The sequence below is a fragment of the Canis aureus genome, chromosome 2 (genome assembly GCF_053574225.1).
Source record: "Canis aureus isolate CA01 chromosome 2, VMU_Caureus_v.1.0, whole genome shotgun sequence".
NCBI classification, from domain to species: domain Eukaryota; kingdom Metazoa; phylum Chordata; class Mammalia; order Carnivora; family Canidae; genus Canis; species Canis aureus.
The window spans coordinates 87,361,237-87,381,447 of NC_135612.1; the positions used below are offsets into that span (position 1 = coordinate 87,361,237).

At 37.8% G+C, this 20,211-nt stretch overlaps 1 long non-coding RNA gene across 1 annotated transcript in view; it reads left to right on the forward strand.

Annotated features, from left to right (window-relative positions):
- Positions 1-5,269: 5,269 nt before the first annotated feature.
- The window catches only part of LOC144291264 (uncharacterized), a 28,222-nt gene continuing 13,280 nt past the window's right edge, over positions 5,270-20,211 (forward strand). The window contains exons 1-2 of the long non-coding RNA XR_013358582.1: positions 5,270-5,351; positions 14,833-14,918. This is a non-coding gene — a long non-coding RNA (uncharacterized LOC144291264). The remainder of the gene's footprint in view (positions 5,352-14,832; positions 14,919-20,211) is intronic.

A 20,211-nucleotide genomic window follows, 5' to 3' on the forward strand; every position in this document is an offset into this window, starting at 1 on the left:
AGTCCTGCTTAGAATAAAATCGAATTAACATATAGAAATGTACAAGTAAAGATTTTTCTTCATTATAGCTATATTTGTGACTGAAAAAGAACATATAAATATAACTAAAAATATCAAACATATAATTCTTATCACATACTGTACTTTTTAAAGTCTTTTTTTTTAATATTTTATTTATTTACTCATGAGAGACAGAGAGAGAAAGAGGGGCAGAGACACAGGCAGAGGGAGAAGCAGGCTCCATGCAGGAAGCCTGATGCGGGACTTGATCCCAGGTCTCCAGGATCAGGCCCTGGGCTGAAGGCAGGCGCTAAACCACTGAGCCACCCGGGCTGCCCTTTTTAAAGTTTTATACACGTATCAACTCACTTATCTCTAAAGTTATCTGAGACTGGTATTAATTATTCCCATTATACAGATGAGAAAACTAAGCCATAAGCAGGTTTAAACCTAATCTAAGTGCTCATCAATAGGCAGTGCATCAAATAAATCATGGCATGGCCATATAAGATAATTAGGATGAAATCAACAGGATAAAATAAATTTCTATCATTTGATATATTGGAAATATATCCAATACATTGTTAAGTTAAAAAAAAAAGTAAAATCAATATAGCATTGGTTTGATGATTCATTTACATAAAATAGTTTCTATATTTATTTATATTTCTATTTATAAATGTTTACTTTTAGTCAGATCTGTAGCTAATCTATATTTATTGGTTCCCATTTGTACAGACATATTGTAAAGAGTGTTGTATAAAATGATGACTGTTTCTTTCTGGGCCGATGAAATTTGGGGTGAATTAATCTAATTTAATTTTTTTAAAAGACTATTTATTTAGGAGAGAGAGCACGCAAGCAGGGGGTAGCAGAGGGAGAGGAACAAGCCGACTCTGCACTGAGCACAGAGCCCGACTCATCAGACTGAGCCCCTCAGTTACCCCCAAGTTTTTTCTTATTTATAATTTTATGCAGTGCTTGTATTTTTAGCTGTAAATGTATTTTACTTATTGAGAAAATATATTGTTTTTGAAGAGAAAATATGTAGCACAGATATGGGATAAAGGTGTATTGCAAAACATTATGTATGTTTTGTATGTTGTATGATCTAATTAATGTTCACATATAGTCTACAATAAGCTACGGCATGGAGTTAGTAGCATTTATGTAATAGAGATGCAGGTGACTTTAAAAATATTTTCTTGCTTCTCTGCATTTTCTGATTTTTCCTGAATGTGCATATCATACTTACATAATAAGCAGTAACATTGACCTATAAATGCATTATAAACAAAATTGTCTCATGTATTATGTAATCATTTCTGATCTGCAAACTCATGGAACATAGGTTACATGTTTTTTCAAACATAGCGTTAGTAACTGTCTCTGTTGTCATTTGTGCTTCTAAAAAAAGACAAGTATCCCCACATTTGACCTTTTTTCGGGTCTTCATCCTCATCACCATTGTCTGCATCTTTGAGTTTTTCTTCTTCATTGTGCATTTCTTCTGCAGATTCTAGAGTTCAAACTCATCGTCACTAATTCTATAGTGTTAATTCTGCTCTTTATTGCTTTTAATGCAGATTTCTCCTCTATTATTGCATTTTTAATCTCCTTATAATCTTTCTTTATCATGTCAAATTCCTGTTTATATTTCTACCTGCCTCTCAGCCAACTCCCTTCTTATCTTGACTTATTTTCATATAATCTCATTTTTCATCTCTTTATTCAAAGACTGTAGTTTTCATTTCTATTAAGATTACAAAGCAGACAATTTCTGCAATTTCGGATTCCTTTAGTGACTTTTTAAACCGTTCTTTTTCTGCATCGTGATTGCTCTTTCCTCCTTTTAGTGTGCATGGTATTTTCACTGTAACAGTTTCTTTTTCTTTTTTCAGTGTCCTCACCTTTAAACAACAGGGTATCCACCGGAGGTTGATGGAGGACCTTGTCATGCCCTTTCACTCAGCCCTAGCTTACTGTTAAAGTCCCCTGCTCAGATCCTAAGTGAACAGATTGGTTGATATTCATGTCTCAATGCCACATTTTGGTGTCTAGCAGCCATCTGATGGTGATGTTTGGTCTTAGGAGGGTCTCCTTGTTCTTAGGGTGCTGTGAAAAAAGAGAATATTGCAGTAATGAGGACATCAGCCAGATACGGTAAAACAAATTCGGGGTCTACCAATTATTAGAAAAGTACGTTGCCTCTTTTAAGGCCCACTTTACCCTTTGTGTGAAATGGACACTATAATAGCACATACCTCACTGTGTCGTAGGAGGATTGAAACTGATATAAAAAACATAGTGCCCTGAATACGTCAAACATACTAACTCACGGAATTCTCCTATGTTTACTCTCCTTTCATAGTAGAAGAAATTGAGGTAACATGTTAGATAATTTGCCCAAGGTCACATAGCTTGTAAGATGTAGAACTGGGATTAGAATCTGAGCAACTAGGTTTCCAGTCAGTGGTCGTATTTAGCGACCGATAAATCGCTGCTATTATTACTTGCAGGGAAATTTACTGGTGGATGGTCAAAAGGAGTGAGTACTTCTTCCCTCGCGTGAAACAATAAAGGCAAAACAGTGTTCCACTTACATGTCTTTTTTTTCCCCCTCTCTCCCCATTGTATTCTAAGATGAAAATTTGCCATAGCTTAACTCTTGTGTCTTGGATGTATAGAATGCTTGAAATTGCAGTTCCTGAAAATATTTAGAAGTTTAAATTGGGGAATCTGGGGTGGAGTGTGTGTGTGTGTGGTACGTGTGATCTGCTGTGTACATACATGTATACACATATTCACACATATATATCCCACATGCACAGCTACTTTAGAATTCATGTTCTAGGGATGCCTGAGTGGCTCAGCAGTTGAGTGTCTGCCTTTAGCCCAGGGTGTGATCCTGGAGTCTCGGGATCGAGTCCCACGTCGGGCTCCCTGCATGGAGCCTGCTTCTCCCTCTGCCTGTGTCTCTGGCTCTCTCTCTCTCTCTCTCTCTGTCTCTCATGAATAAATGAGTAAAATCTTAAAAAAAAAAAAAAAGAATCCATGTTCTATGTTCTGTTTGGTCAAGCTGTGGCTATACAACCTATCTGTGGTTGGTGGTTGTCACAGATTCTTGTTTTCTTGAGCCAAGACAGGCAACTATATTGAAGTGCCTCTGCATTGTCCTTCACATCGGCAGTTTTGATCTCCTGCAAGTGACGAGGTATGTGTTAATGTCACCTGACAATTGTGTTTCTCTTTTCCACTCCATGAATATTATAATTAGAGGAAATTCCTCTAAGATTTGGGCAGTAGATTAGTTGTCAATCTTAGTTTCTCGGTTTATTATGCACTCTCATCTCTTTCTGTGTTTCCTAGATATTTTGTGATGAAAATCACAAAGTCTGAGATGGGGGTTGCTCTTCAATCACTTTCTTAAGCTGCTCTCTCCTCAATTCCACCCCTACTTTCCAAGCGTGTGCGTGCACACACACACACACACACACACACTCATGCAGTTGAACAACTTGAGTGAATATTAATGCCATAGGTAATATAACAACAAAGAGGGTAATGTTAACATCATATGAGAGAAAGAAAAGATTAACTTCCTTGAGAATCCATGCTCTGTGCCCCTTACTCTGTGATGGCAAGAGGGTCTTAAGTCAAAACAGACATGGATGCTGATGGATTTGTGGGTTGAAGGATTTAAAAATTTCAGCAAATTCCCCTTACTTGCCAGAAATGTCAGCAGAGAAGTAAGATATGAAGCTATTTATGGAGAATGAGGGAGGTAAGATTGGGCTGGAACTATTAGAGACCTGGCAAAAGCTTGCAAAATCTACTGTTTGAAATGAGGAAGAGTTCATTTTCATTAGGATAATGATCTGCCCAGTGTGGTGAACAAAGACAAAAATGACAGTGGCCTAAACAAGGAAGTAGTGTATATCCCCATCATGTGGCAGTGTTAGTATAAGCAGCATAGTCTTATTTAATGGCCCCATGGTCTTAGGGAACTACCCTCTTTCTGTTACTTGTTCTGTGTTTTGCCCTCACCGCATCATCCATGATCACTTCTCACTATGTCCGCATTTCAGGCAAGTGGCGGGAAGAAGAAAGGCAATAGAAGAGCTCATCTGTTGATTGCAAGACCATTCACTGGAGGTTGAACACATGACCTCCGTTCATATTCCATCATAGAAAGCTCAGCCTGGTCACATCCAGCTGCAAACTGTGGTTTTTAGCTGGTCAGCACTGTGCAGTGAAAATTTAATGGTGCCCTTATAAAGTAGGAGGGCAAGAATGAAAATTGGAGGACATAATTTTCTATGCCATAGTCAATAGGGGCCATATATTTATGGGTCCTAGCAAAGTTGTGGAGTGAGACAATTTTGCTTTTGGAAGTCTTCCTCCTTCCATTTTTCCCTCACTTCCAATATTTTCATGATTTTCTCCAAATACATAGTGGCTTTTCCTGACATGTGGGGCATGGAACTTAACATCTATCTTGGCTTCCAATTTATACGTAGAGGTGTTCAATTGATCTCTGTTTGGGTATTGCCAGAGCAAGAACTCTTTTTAATTAACTTTACAATGTTTTCATATAAAAATAAAATACAGTAAACAGAGTCCACTGCAGTTATTCTCCTTTCCTTCCCTGCTAACAAACTACAATTTGTTCAGGTGGTATGTGGGGACCCTTCGATTGTGTGAATTTGAGACTCTTACTCTAGAATGCATCATGATTGACATAATCCAGTCACCATAATATCATTCCAGTTGGACAGTCGTGTTACACAATTCTGTGTAACTAGGCAAAGGGATAAATCATGGAACTTGTGACAGGAGACTTTCCTTCCACAAACAAACAAACAAACAAACAAACAAACAAACAAACAAACAAAGTGATTACACTGGCAATATTGGCTAAAGAAATGCAGACTTGGGATGCCTGGGTGGCTCAGCAGTTGGGCGTCTGCCTTCCGCTCAGGTCATGATCCCGGGATCCGGGATCGAGTACGCATTGGGCTCCTTAGAAGAAGCTGCTTCTCCCTCTGCTTGTGTCTCTCCCTCTCTCTCTCTGTGTCTCTCATGAATAAATAAATAAATCTTTTTAAAAATTCAGGCTTTATTGAAAATTATGAAGAAGCAGGCAAAATCAGCTAACGTCTTAGACTGAGTGAAATCCATACCCATTGATGTAATTAGCGTTTTCAGTATAGAATTGGAACTTGGAATTCAGCTAGAACCTGAGAAACTAAAGAGTCACTATCTAGGACTAGGACACGCTGACCTATCTGCATTGAAGAGAGGGATGCTGGAACTCCAGGAACACAATGGTCCTGGAGAAAGTGGAAAAGGTGAGGAGGTCCAGGCAGTTAATGCAGAGGTGACATGAAAAATACAGGTAGAGGGATAAGGGTACACTGAGCAGAGAGACTCAGGCAGTGGGTGTACAAGCTCTGATGCCCAAAAGGCTTACATCATCAGGTTTGTGAAATTCAGCAGTGGAATTCTAGCCTTCAGAAGTCCTGCTTAGGCCTGTAAATCAATATACATAGCAGGAGCAACCAGGGAAGCTGAGGCAGCAAGTATACAAGGTAGAAATTCCTTATCTAGATACAGAACTATCTAGGGACATGGTTTTCAGAATTTAAGTGCTGAGAAAGGGCATCAGGTACTTGATCTGGGGCATAAAGGCAGAACTGAGCTGAGCTTTCTATGATGGAATATGAATGGAAGTCATGTGTTCAACCTCCAGTGAATGGTCTTACAATCAACAGATGAGCTCTTCTATTGCCTTTCTTCTTCCCGCCACTTGCCTGAAATGCGGACATAGTGAGAGGTCTACATATTTGAGGTCTACATTTCTATTCTAGGCAATACTGGTGTTGAAGCATTCTTCCCTTGCACTTCCTTACTCTTCTCTCGTTTACCCCAGTGCCACCCACCTACCGATCTTTGACTTCATTTTTGTTTTGCCTTTGCTGCTGCCTTTCTTTCTCTCTTTTTTTCTCTTTCTTTCTTTCTTTCTTTCTTTCTTTCTTTCTTTCTTTCAGACAGGGAGGGAGCAAGGGCAGGAGTAGTGATAGGCAGAGGGAGAGGGAGAAGCAGGCTCCCTGCTGAGCACAGAGCCCAACATGGGGCTTGATCCTAGGACCCCGGGATCATAACTTGAGCCAAAGGCAGACATCTAACCAACTGAGCCACCCAAGCACCCCTGCTGCTGCCTTTCTAGGTTCAAAACTTATCCAACACTGCTTCTCATATCCTTTAGCTTGCTATGTTTTTTGTTTTTGTTTGTTTGTTGGCACCCTGCAATTTAATCCCCAACCTAGACATTGGTCTGTGCAGCTGGAGTCTTGTCTTGGCTTGCCTCAGTCCGAGTGTGAGTGAAATTTGATAAAAGGTCAGGCCGATTGTTATCAAGTGCTGTGTCCTAGCTTTGTCACTTTTCCTAGACTGGGGACGGTACATCAAGAATCCGTTTCAGAAATAGGGAAGACATCATGTTGAAAGAGTGAGGCTTCTTGCTCAATTGATAGGAAATAACCAGGGAAAGACCAGTTGCTAACCAGCATAGAATAAATGGCCTTCTGAGAATCCTGGTGATATGCTGAAGAGTAGGGATAGCTTTGTTGAGGTTCCTACCCTTGGTTGGACATTTTTAACAACAGAGGGAGTAGAATGTTTTCTTTCCCTGATTGTATTAGTTGAGACAATACCAGAGGCCTGATATTCCACTTGGCATCTAGTCGTATCATCCTGTCTTGTTCTACTTGTCAAACAAGTTTGAAACTGTCACCAGCATCCTGACCAATTCACCCTGCCTTGTATTTCTTGGCCCTAGACATCTGGAGAGTTGAGGCTCTGCCATCAGATCTCAAATTTTCATTCCCTCTAAGTCCCAGCAATGCATGTCCCTGGTTGAAAGGAAAAGATATTGGATATATGATCATCCCATCTCTGAACTCGAAATTCTCAGTCACATTTCATTTTCTCCTTCAAAAATGATTAGGTGCTCCGCTAGAGGTGGCCTTTGTGCTCTGACCTGAACTTTTTACTATGTTATCTGGTTAACTCCCTCATACTTTCTCTGTGTCCCCTTTGACATCAATAAGTTATTCCTCTTCTCTCCCCTAGTATTTTCAATTCCTTTTTTATTCTTTCCATCTCATCCTCTTTCCCTCCTTTGTATGCGCTTCCATGCTCTAACCTCCTTATATATCCTATATGGCAATTTTTCCCCAGTGGTGTCAGGAGAGAGACAGATAAGCTATTGCAAGCTTTCTTTCCAAGATTCATAATTACATTTCAACAACAAAAAAATTATTGATTGCTAAGCACTCTCCCAGGTCCTGATGATAAAGTGATCAAAGAGACAATTCCTGCCCCCAGAGGAGCTCACAGTCCTATGCAAAAACTAGAGAGATGCATGAACAAATAATTATAATGCAGTGGGGTAAATATTATAAGAGAGAGATGGATAAGAACCTGTAAGAATATTAATGATGGGGCAATATATTCTTTCTTTAGAGTAAGAGAAAGCTACAGACTAAATCCAACAATTAAGTGCCTTTTTCCCTCTATGTGCTCAAGAAACATTAAAAAATTATAGAATGCAAAAAATTAAAAAATAAAAATTATAGAAAGCTATAGATGAGTATTCCTTGTTCTACCTATGAGGAAACAGATCTTGAGAAGTTGAATGACTTGCCCCAAAATCACTGAGCATGCTTTGACAATGCTGGGATCTTATGCATTAGTCAGGAAAATTAGCACTAGCTGCAAGAATAGATGAAGCCTCACAATGTCAGTGACTTAATACAACAAAAGAGTCTCCATCCTCCTTCATTCAAAACCGATGTGGACTATGTGGTCTTCGTCCATCTTGTGAGTATGCCACTTGCAGCAAGGGGCCTTCGGAATTGTTCTAGCAGGGGAAGTGAAAAGTAAAGAGGCCACATTGGCTCTTAACTACCTTACCCTTGAAGCGACGGATGTCATTTTCTCTCATACTTTATTGGCGTATACAAGCCTTATTTCCCCAATAGGACAAATGTTTGAGAATGCATGAAACATATGGTGTCCAAACTATCTTTGCTACATCTGACCTCCCTTGGGAATCCTACCTCTACTATCAATGGGCTATCTTCATTGTATACTGGTGGTAGTGGCAGGGCACAAATATATGTTTAAGAGAGATAGAGGGATAGAAGAATGGATGGAAGGATGCGTGGATGGATGTATGGATGGATAAATGCACAATAACCTTCACACCATCGATGGTCATTATTCTGGCCTTCTTAGCTCAACTGGTGTTTATCTTCTACCCTGTTTTTCTTACGAGTTGACCCTCATGCTCTTCAGCTGAAGGGCATGACCACCCTTTTACCCAACAGCATTCAAGAGAATTTTGATAGTGTAGCATGGGATATCATTGTGTTAATCATTTTGTGATGAGTACTGCAGAATAAAATGCCTGGCATAGTAAATAATGGCATTAGAGCTGTCTTTGAAAGAAAAGGTCAATATTATACCTGGTTGCTGATAGGAGAGATTAATATGCTCTTGCTATTATTAATAATAGTAATTAGAGTCTATTGCTTTAGCTGATCCTTAGGTCCCATTTATAGGAACAGCCTAATGTTCTTCTTGAGCATGACTTGGCATATTTTAGCACGTCATTGCAAGCATCGAAAATCAGTGCCAGGATCTGCTTATCATTTTATTAGCTTTTTGGCACTTGGATTTTGTATTTGTATTGGGCTTGCTCTTCCACCACTGAAACAGTTAGCAGGGATTTTTATATGAAAAGCAGAAGACCTTTTCTTAATAGCATTTCTTATTGGGGGGCATAACTATAGATCTTTGTATATTTTGCACCATTTAGCACAGCCACTGTTGCAAATTAAGAGGACAGGCATCCTTGTCAGGACAATTAACACATGCAGCAGAATATTCTTCTTAGCCATGGGGGAAAAATAAAAGTTTAAATTGAGGTTGTCATACAGGGAAACCTTTTAGGTATTGGGAGCAGAGACGGGGGAGAGAAAAATGGAATGCTGAGTGTTGACCAGATCATCGACCTCTTTTCTGTTACAATTTCTCTATCAAGATCACCTTCGAGTGCTGTGCATGGGGTTTGCAGAAATGTAAAAATGTGCCAGGATAGATGATCCTTGTTTAAAGGCTAAATGCATGTAGGGTAATTTTAGGAGTTTCCTCATTGAAATACATCCCCCTCCATGTTCTTTCTCTGTCATGAATTTTCAATAATATTTCCAGTTTTGGATTAAGGCACTGAAGGCCTCTATTAAAATGAACCAGTCTTACCTAGCAGGGGTAAACCACTTACTCTTTATCATTAATGTCTTACTGTGAATAATTAAAATGAGGTTTCTTCTTCCTTCGGCAAAGCCTTAAGAAATAATAGTGGTAATGTTTAAAAACTTAAAATTTATAGCACACTAGTGTTTACAATGCTAACTCAGTTATTCACCCATTTGTTTCTTAGAATAATCATGTGGGATAAAATAGGCACGTGTGTGCAGTATTTTCTTTTAACGGATGGAGAACCCAAGAGGAATCAGTTGCCTATTCAAAGGCATGCTAACGGACTGAATTATAGAATGAGTAAGTAGGAAAGGGTAGGAAGGAGGAACGGGACAGCATGTGGGAGGGCCAATTCTTATTGGGCCGCTAGGGAGCCTACTGAATCTGTTGAGCCTGTTGAGCTATGTGTGAGGGTTCCAAAGTCTTGAGGGGGTTTAGATTTGAAAGGCAAACTACTAACCATAGTTGCAATTTCTCCCTTTTCTTGAGTATCTATTACCAGCTAAGACCACACTAGACTATTCCCTAAACTCTTTCATTTTCTTTTCTCTATAATCTTGCAAAGTGGATTATATTCCTTATTTACAGATGAGGAAACAGGGGTTTGGAAAAATTAAGAATTTGTTCAAAGTTACTCAGGTAAAAGTGGCAAAATATTTTTGTCTCCCTAAGCCCCACATTCCTTCACAGCCACATGCTACTGTGCAAGAAAGCAAACAAAGAAAAGGTCATGGCAGGGACTTGAAAACAAATTTCCCTTTCTTCACATCTGTCTCAGGCTTGGCTTCTTTGCCCTTCACCTTTCCATTAACTCTCTAATCCTGCAAAGAACAGAAATTGGATCACACCCTGACCAAAGGGAGGGTTTAAAAATTTCTACCTGGATACTCTTTCAGCTTTCAAACTTTATCATTCTCCTTTCAGATTCATTATGTGGAATATTTCATATGTTTATTTCAGTAGTGTTGTCATTGAGGAAAAATAATATGTTTGTTTGTTTTTTTTAAACAAGATACTTTTTTTCTTCCTTATTGAGCAATACGATGGCCATATGTTTCCCTCCTATGTTAAAAATTACCCTCAATCATTTTTAGGTGCAGTGAAACCTATCAAAAGTTTCTGACCAGATTTCTTTCTCAAGCAAGAAGTCATTAAGGGCAAAGAGTGACTGATACAATGGAAGGGAGGCAACTAAACTTTTTCTTAGTATTTGCTACCACAGTTGCTCTGAGCTAAAATTACTCTTTGATTGAAAAGTGGCCACCTCTTGGGTGAAATGTGGCAGCTGCTTAATAGTGTATAGTAATAAAACATAATTATCTAAGAAGAAGCAAGTAATGATGAGCGGATGCTTTAATTGACAGGACAAAGAAAGGATTAGAGGACTCAGAGGTATTCTTTGAATTTTCATATCCCTGTTGAGCAAGCTTGAGCAGGCTGCTCCATTTCTCCATTAGTCAGTCTCCTCATCTGTAAAATGGGCATCATAATACTTAAGTAGCTCACAGAGGCATTGTCAGAATTAATTAACTGAGGAAAAGTTCTCCGAGATGTCTGGATGAATGGTGCCATGCAATCGCAAATGATTAGTATCCTTATTATTCTGACACTCACCCACAAGGCCCATCGATCAAATACGGCTCTGGCTGAACTGAGCAGAGCGATGGATTCTGCAACTGCATTCAATGGCAGTTTGCCCTGAAGATAAAGTCTGTCACACACAATGTCTCCCTGGAGCAAGCTTAAGCTGGTAGCAGTATTGATGTAGGTGATCTGCCTGCCAGGATGCACAGAGGCAGTTTAACTAGAGCTAATTATGGCCAGCAATAATGCCAGAGCCAAGAACTCACCTCTGATTATGATGGGATGTTCAAAGAAACTATTTCTGAACCAGATAATCAGACAGGATTTTCTGCACCATTGGTACAGGTAGTATTCTGAAGGATGTCAGGGCACCTCACATTTCAGAAGAAAGAGATTTGCAATACTTTCCTAAAAGGGAAGAGAACCAGAGAGAATTGTTCCCCTTGCAAATTGTGCGTTGTGACATTCATAACTTATTTATCTTGGCCATTTCTTTTTATTGTTGCATAAATGTTATATGCTTTTTCTTAGAGTAGGAATGAAGTATTGGGGAGAGTTGGCAAGTAGGACAGGTAAGATGGAGCTTCCAATATCCACAGGAGCTTTTGATCTAAGACAGCAGGATAGACATGTGCAAACAATGTACAAAGAGCAGAGGAAGTGGAACTCTGAGGATGCTTCAGCCAATGCTGAGTGTAGGTGCTTTGATGTGGTGTGGCTGATGTTATTAATCAGAACATCATAAGCTACCAAACTGTATAATGTGTCAGGAAAATAGTCTTATTTCCAGGACTACCACCTTAGTGCAAATTACTATCATTTCTCCAGGGGATTACTTTGATAACCTTTTGGCTGGTGTCCTCTGGTTCAACTCTTGCCCTCATCATCTATTCAACACACACACCTGATCACTGAGAGCAAAACTCTTGGCTTAAGTTTTCAAGGCCTCTTTCCCCATTGCACTTAGAATCGGTTTCAAACTTTTGCTGTTACTTCTTATTGCTTTGTATCGTTTTATTATTGCCCATCTCTAATCTTACTCTGAAATCCAACTGTTATCTAAGCTCTATCCATGCTAGTTTCCTTTCAGCACCCTGAAAGTCAAGTCTTTTCATGCCCCAGGGCCTTTGCATATACCATGCTGCCTGGAATGTTCTTCCCAGATGGTTTCCACTGTCTAGATATCAGTACTCAAAAAATGTCATTTATATGTGACATATTCAAAAGGCTCTATCTAAATCATCATTTTCCCATCCTTTGCCAATATCCTGGGTATTGTTATATGGTATTTATAAAAATCTGTAATTATTCATTCATTCATTCATTCATTTACTCAAACTTTACTCACTCTTCCATTTTCTTCTTTACTGGTTTTGTCTCCTACAGAAGATGGGATCTCAGGAGAGAGAATTTGCCCTCAGTTCTAATTAACCAGTAGCCAGCATAATATCTGGCACAAACATAAGGTTTCTTAATATTGGATAACAACTACCTCTATTAAGCACCTTCTATATGTCATGCATTTTACTATATACTTTATATACAAATATCATTTTTCCATGCAATAAATTTGAGAGCTTGGAAATTATAGTTCTCATACAATTAAATTGAAGTGTATGAATACTGAGACTTGCTAAAGACTGCAGCTTGGATTTAGGGAAAACTGGATGCAAACACGGGTCTTCCTAGCTCCAAAGTCAGTACTGGTCCCATTATTTTCTGATTCAGAGGCTGGAGAAGCAATTCAAATGAATTGATAAATCATATCTCAATAGCACTGAATATGATATGATTGGTTTGAAAGGAATTTTTGGGAAATTGTATTTAAGAGAGAACCCCTAATTAAGTACCTTTGTTAAATACTGCGAACTTGGTGATGACTTTACAGAAGAGAATTAGTAAAAACCTTGAAAAGAATATACCAAAACAATCTTTTCCTGTCCTTCATAGGAAATTTCACCACTTACTTTCCAACTGCTTCTCACCTGAAGGCATCTCAATCTTTGGCTTCTGATTACTGATTCCTGGAGGGAAGTTTAGGGAGTGTGAAAATTATTTTACTTTAGATTCACTCCAATTCACTTAAGAACTTTGTATATTTGAGAATTTAAATAAATGAATAAATAGCAAAAACCTATTGAACTCAAGAGTGAAATGATTATGGCTTTTCTTTTCCCAAACTTTGGCATTTAACATGTGATATTTTGTTTGTAGGTTGGAACACTTTGAAATTTAATACAAATGAACAAGTTAGCTTTTAATAATGAGACAAATGTTCAAATAGAAGTGTGGTTCTTTCTTTGCAAAATTAAAAACAAATCATTTATACACAGATGGGCAGGATTTTCTAGTATGAGATGAATATTTTTTCAGAAAGGTAGTTTTTTTGGTGTGTTTTTTGCTTGTTTGTTTTCAGGATTGTTTTGCTGCAAGGTTTCCAGTTGCCTATAATGATAGTAAAAAGATGTTAAAATAAAGATATGCATGTATTTAAGTCATCAAATCTCAACCAGAGCAATCAAAACAACCACAAAGACACATGAAGATGAAATTTCAAATATTATGGCACAGCTGTGGACTGCTAGGCAACAAACAACTGAACTAAAATCAGAAGTGTTCGTTAAGGCACACCTGGATGGCTCAGCCAGTTAGCGGCTGCCTTTGGTTGGGGTCATGACCCCAGAGTCCTGAGATCAAGCCCCATGTAGGGCTCCCTGCTCAGTGGGAAACCTGCTTCTTCCTCATCTGCCACTTCCCCCACCCTACTTGTGCTCACACACACTCTCTCTCTTTCTGTCTCTGTCAAATAAATAAATCACATCTTAAAAAAAAAGTGTTCATTAAAATTGAATAATATGTCTTTGTCCCAGAGAGTAGGCTATGTTTGGTACAAAGAGGAGCAGTATTAAAATATAAAACAAGTCCCTTTTGACTGTTAGGGACTAGTGGTGATGACAGGGAGAGTAACTGATAAACTATTATAAAGTGGTCAGTGTTAGGATAGAAGTAGTCACAGGGCTCTATGAGAAGACAGAAGGTAGAGCTTCAAATCCAGCCTGGTAGAATCATGACAGACTTCCTAGAGGAGGTGAAACTTGGACTGAGTAAAGTAATGCTTTAGTTGGCAAAAGCCTAACAGTGAACAGGGGTACCTGAAACTTCCTTTTGCTTGTCAGCTCATTACCTTCTATTGCAACCAACTTTATCCTCAGGCAGAGAACATTATGGCTGCACTTAGCTTCCAGACTTGTGTTTCTTTAGACAGGAATGGATTTTTCCCTTTCTAGGAACCTTTTGAAAAATCCTAGTGAAAGATTCTGATTTTCCTCTGTTGAATTTCTTTCCTAACCTTGAGTCTAATCCTTTTGGCCAAGGAGGTGGTATTCTCTGATTGATCTAGCTTTAACTCATCCAATGTATCTGGAATATTACTTGCTATTTAACATGACAGCTTCCATTTAAAACCTATGACTTAACATGCTAATGAGAAAGACCTTAGAAGAAAGAAACATCAGATGTTAAAAAACCAAAATTCAGCTGAGTAAATTTTAAAGATCTTATTGGCCCTATTCAACAATTCATGAATTGAGTAGCATTCCATTAGGGAAATATAAAGGGGCTCTGGAAAGCTGTACAAAATGAAAGACTTTCATTGGGAGAATGGGGTGGAATGAGGAAGGTATTAGAAAAGAGTGGATTGTTTATAGCAAAGTGACCTTCCTTTAGGGGATGTCCAGGGTCTCTCAGGTAGATTACCTCACTAATGCTGACCAGGTAATTCCAGATTAACTGGTTTAATATTCCATTCTTAGGAGAGGTTGAAACTGTAATTAATTTAGGTATTCAATCTCCATTTGGAGACCTGGCCTTCGCACAAGTGACTCCATTTTGAGCCTGTTATCTCTTTATTCATTAACACAGATGAAGCATAAAGAATTGTTGACCAGATGAAACAATTGATATTCCAGGGACTCTCTTCCAACCTACCAATGACTAAAGTAATTAAGGTACTGGATACATTTTAGGTTGTATTTGCCTACTGAGAGACTGACAGGCAAGAAGAAATAAACGTTTGCTAAGTTATTTTTTGTGCTAACCCTTTTTCATGTGTTTTACTTTCACTATCTCATAAAATTCTTACTATAATCTTCAAAGATAAGTATTAATTTAAGTATAGGAACAGAGAGGTTAAATAACTCTTAGAAGATCACATGGATTAAGAAGTCACAGAGATTTAATTTGTTTTTAATTAGCAATTCCATGTTCCCTCCACTATACCATGTGGGATCTTTGGAAAACAATATTTGTAGCATAATGCATAATCTTCCAAATGGCCAGAGGTGCACAAATAGGAGCACTGTTTTGTTTTCTTTTTTGCTGACTTTATGATAAGATGGTCTTTTTTCTTCAGATTTTAATGTGCTGTGTCAGGAGAAAATATATAATGAGTGCTCTGGATTTTCTGTCTTTTGAGCTGATTCTGTAAGATGTGTCACATGTCTCTTCCTTAGAGAGAGTAATTAATGGAGTGTATTGTTATTTCCATATGATGTCTCTGGAAGAATTTCTCTTTGGGCACACAGTTTGGGGTTTGGCGGGGGGAGGAGGGACATGTGTGAATTTCTGCACTCATATTGAGCATTTTCCCAATAGAATGGCACAAGACAACATCAATAATTAAGTGGAAAACCCTTTCATCTTTATAGAGAGATCTTCATATTAAACTTGTGTGATAATTCTTTTGGAAGGGTCACTATCTCTGGCTTTCCAATTGTGGATAGCAGAATATGGGGCAAAGGTTGTGACCCAGCAAAGACAGTGCTTGAGTCATTCAGTGGAAAGCCCATAACTGCTCCTAAGTTTGGTTCATGGCTCATTTCATTAACACTGCAAATGATACCCTAGGAATTTTTTTTTCTCTGTCAGGCAAATATTAGGCTTAGTTACAGAGGGGAAAGAAATGTATAAATGGGGGGGGTGTATCTCATTTTATTACTCTTTTGTGTAATAGTAATAAAAGTTTTGTAGGGAGTATTGTATACAGTAAAACAATCATTTGTCAAAGGGTAAACTTACTGAACACCAATGCTCTGTTTTTAAAAGATCCCTTGTGTGTCATGAAGTACACAGTGTTCATAAAAAGTTGTACTCCAGGGTTAGATATTCTTGCTTCCTCAATTACTAGAGTTTTCTGAAGTCTCTCAAGGAAGAGGATTAAACCTTTATTGTCAGGAAGCACCAGGTTGCACTTTGTCCCATGCCTTGACACACTCATTAGCCCAGACTCTAAATTTTCAATTACGGAATCCATAAAATACAACTAAAAAAAAAAAAAAAAAAAAAAAGTTAAAGTAGTGAAAGAAAGATAAAAGAAAGCAACAGCCAGAAACTATTCACTGTAGCTTTGAAGACTCTATTCTTGCCTTTTCATTTTAGTTTGACCATTATAGGCAGTATAGGCCCTTAATGAATGCTACTTGAAGTTGCATACAAGTCATAATCAGCTCTGATTGATTATTTACTATTTGATATCATAAGAAAATAAGAAATTTGCTATCTTTTAATCTTTAGTCTTTTGTGGAAAACTGGTAGGACTCATGGAGTAGATGAGGAACATGACAGAAATTAGTAAAAATTCCTCATGGTGAATTGGCAGAGACAGAACATTTTAAGATAAATCATTATCTTAGAGAAACATAGAGAAACAATTGAAGAGAAGGGGAAAAGACAATCTCTATAGCATGGTCATTCAGAAACCCTAACTTGAAAGACTAGCATGAATTATATGTGCAAAATTAAATAGAGTTTTAAAAATATAGAATGCTGGTCTCCATTCTGACAGTAAAATGATTGAAAGTTGTTGCCCCTAACCTTCAACAGTAAAAAGCTGGAAATCTGGAAAGCAATGATTCTTTTCTTGGACCAATTAGAGAATTGAAGTCTCAGGGAAAATTGCCACCCTGAAATCTCTAGAGGTAAATGCCTGGATCTGCTCACCTGGAACAGAAGTCCTGGAGTCATAAACTGGCAGTAACACTTAAGTGGTAATTTTGACGAATTGCTTGAGGCTGAGTGTAGACTAGCATGAGATTGAGAAACACTGGTGGCCACAATCTTGGAGGAAGGAGTGCAATTCTCTGCGTTTACCTCTAAGAACTTGACCAAGTTCTTGGAGTAAAGATGCAGGAAAGACTCATATCCCTGGCCAAGAGAAGAGAAGAATAATCATTGTGAAATACCCCCAGAGTCTTCTCCATAGCAAAGAACTACTCCTTGGATAAAGAACTGTGCCTGAGCCTAATCCCAGCTGTCAGAATGGAATGCCTTCCACTCCAGGCCCCATCAGCCTTCTTGTCTCACATTCATAGAAAATATAGTCTGTAGGACTCAGTGCTTCAAGGAAATAAATGGGGAATATTACAGCCACAGAAGGGGATAAAGGACTGAAATTTATTCAGAAGATTATATAACACTCTGCCTTCCCCTGACTTTACCACTACACAAAACAAGGCTCTGGGATAATAGCAGTAGGCTAGAAGTAGAAAAGCCTTACATGCAGACCCCCTAAGGAACAACACTAATAGAAAACCTAATACAAGGACACTCGAAGAACTTAAAATCTCTAGCATCTATGACTATAGCAAAAATCAAACACAGTCCAACTCCTAGCCAGATTAAAATCTCTCAATTCTTATTTGTTGCCTGACTTTCAAGGAAAAAAAAAACAAAAAAAACAAAAAAAATTACAAGGCATGCCAAAAGGCAAGAACAAATAATCAAACAAAAACTATCTGAAGAGACAAAGACAAAGAGACAAAGAGACTTATAGTAGGTATAAGTACCAGATTCACATATAACACAGATTTGGGTATTATCACCACAGGGTGTCTAAAATGATTATGATTTACATGTTAAGGGTTCTAATAAAACAAAGTATAAAACATGAAAGAACAGATGAGTAATGTAAGTAGAAAAAAATGGAAACCCTACAATAGAATAAATGCAGTGTAACATAAATGAAGAATGGTCTTTGATAAGTTTATTAGTAGACCTGATATGGCCAAGAAAGAGTCTTTGACCTGGAAGATAGGACAATGGCAACTTCCCATGTTGAAATATAGTGAGAGATAATAATTTTACACCAGAACAGACATTCAAGGGCTACCAAAAAAATGTAACATATACAACTTTGGAATAGAAAAAGAAAAGAGAATTGAGCAGAATAAGTACGGTAATAAAAGCTGAGAACTTTTTAAAATTAATGAAATACAGCAAAGCACAATTCCAAGAAGATTAAAGAACACAAAACAGGATGAATACCAAAATATACTATATTTAGGCATATTATATTAAAACTGCAGAAAAAATAGAAATGAGAAATCAGAGGAAAGGGAAAAACACATCTTACCTACAGAGGGAAGGAATAATCATTACTGCAGTCTTTTCATTAGAAACAATGCAAGCAACAAGAGTGTAGAGGGAAAACATTTAAAAGAACTTCACTTCCTGACCCCCCAATCTAGAATTCTATATTCAGCAAAATTATCCTTCAGAAGTAAACAAGAAATACTTTCTCAGACTAATAAAAATTGAGGAGATTAATCTTCAGCAGATGTACCCTGCAAGAAATGTTTTAAAAAGTTCTTCAGGCAGAAAGAAAATAAGATGTTAGAGACTAAATGTGTGTGTCCCTTCCAAAATTCATATGTTAAAAGCTTTAACCCCTTAGTGTGACTATATTTGTATATAAGATCTTTAAGGAAGTAATTAAGATTAAATGAGGTCACAAGGGTGATGCCATGGTAAGATTAGTGCTTTATAAGAAAAGACACCACCAGAGCATGCAGTGTGTTGGGTGTGTACTTGTGTTCTCTCTCTTTCACACACACACACACACACACACACACACACATAACGATTTAGGACTGTGGGAGAAAATATATAGTATGAGTCTGAATTTCTTATAGTGCCAGAAAGTAAGAAAGTTCTCAAAAAAAAGATAAAACACCCCACAATAATGTGTGTTTTGTCAAACAGTCATGGAGACGAGTGAAAGAGCTCCCAATGGCCACAACTAGAACAATTTGAGCGACAAAATAATTAAGGTAGTGTGATGGTCAATTTTGTGTGTCAACCTGGCTCAGCCATGGTGCCCAGGTGTTGGATCAAATCTTATGTTTCTGTTAAAGATATTTTTTAGATGAGACTAACATTTTCATCATTAGACTTGAGTTAAAAGATTTCTCTTCAAAATCCATGTGAGTGGTCCCTCATCCAATCAATTGAAGGCTTTAATAGAAAAGCTTGACCTCTACAGAGAAAAGAAGAATTTTTCCAACGGATTGCTGTTAGACTCCAGCTACAAATTTTCCCTTGTCTTCAGCCTCCCAATCTACCCTGCAGATTTTGGACTTGCCAGCCTCCACAATCACATGAGCCAGTTCCTTAAAATATATCTATATCTATAACCCTGTCTATGTCCACATCTATAATCTATCTTGTTTTCATCCACTTATTCTATTTCTCTGCAGTACCCTGACTAATAAAGGTAGTAAGTATTGGATTATAGTCCCACATATAAAGATATTTCATATAAAATAATTCTAAGTAATTGATGTAGATAATCCCCTGTCAAGCAGAGTTAACTCCCACCCCCAACCCTTTAGTGTAGGCTGTCCTTAGTGAATTGCTTCTGAAGATTAGTGCATGGGAAAAAAAAGAACAATATAATTTTATAGTAGAGAAACCTGACAAACACTGTCTTAACCAGGCAACGAAAATTAACCTCAACATAAGTCATGTTGATAGCATGCACTGTTAATATGACTTGATGAGAATGACATTTTGCTTCTTCGGTCTTCCTTTCAAAAACCCATAACTCCAGTCTACCCATGGGAAAACATAATTCAAACCCAAATTGAAGGACCTTTTACAAAACACCTGACCAGTACTCCTCAAAACTGTCAAGGTTACTAAAAGCAAGGGAAGCCTGAGAAACTGTTACAGCCAAGAGGAGCTTAAGGTGACGATTATTAAATGTAATGTGGGATCCTAGATGGGGATCCTGGAACAGAAATATTTTACTTAAATGAATTTAAGTAAAAACTAAGAGAGTCTGTATGGAAAATCTGCAGGGAATAAATCAAATGTAACAATATTGATTCATTAATTCTGACAAATGTGTCATACTAGTATAAGATTTCAATAATGGGAGAAAATGGTTGTGGGCTATTTGGGAACCCTCTGTACTATCTTTACAGCTTTTCTGTAAATCTAAATTTTTTCTAAAATAAAAAGTTT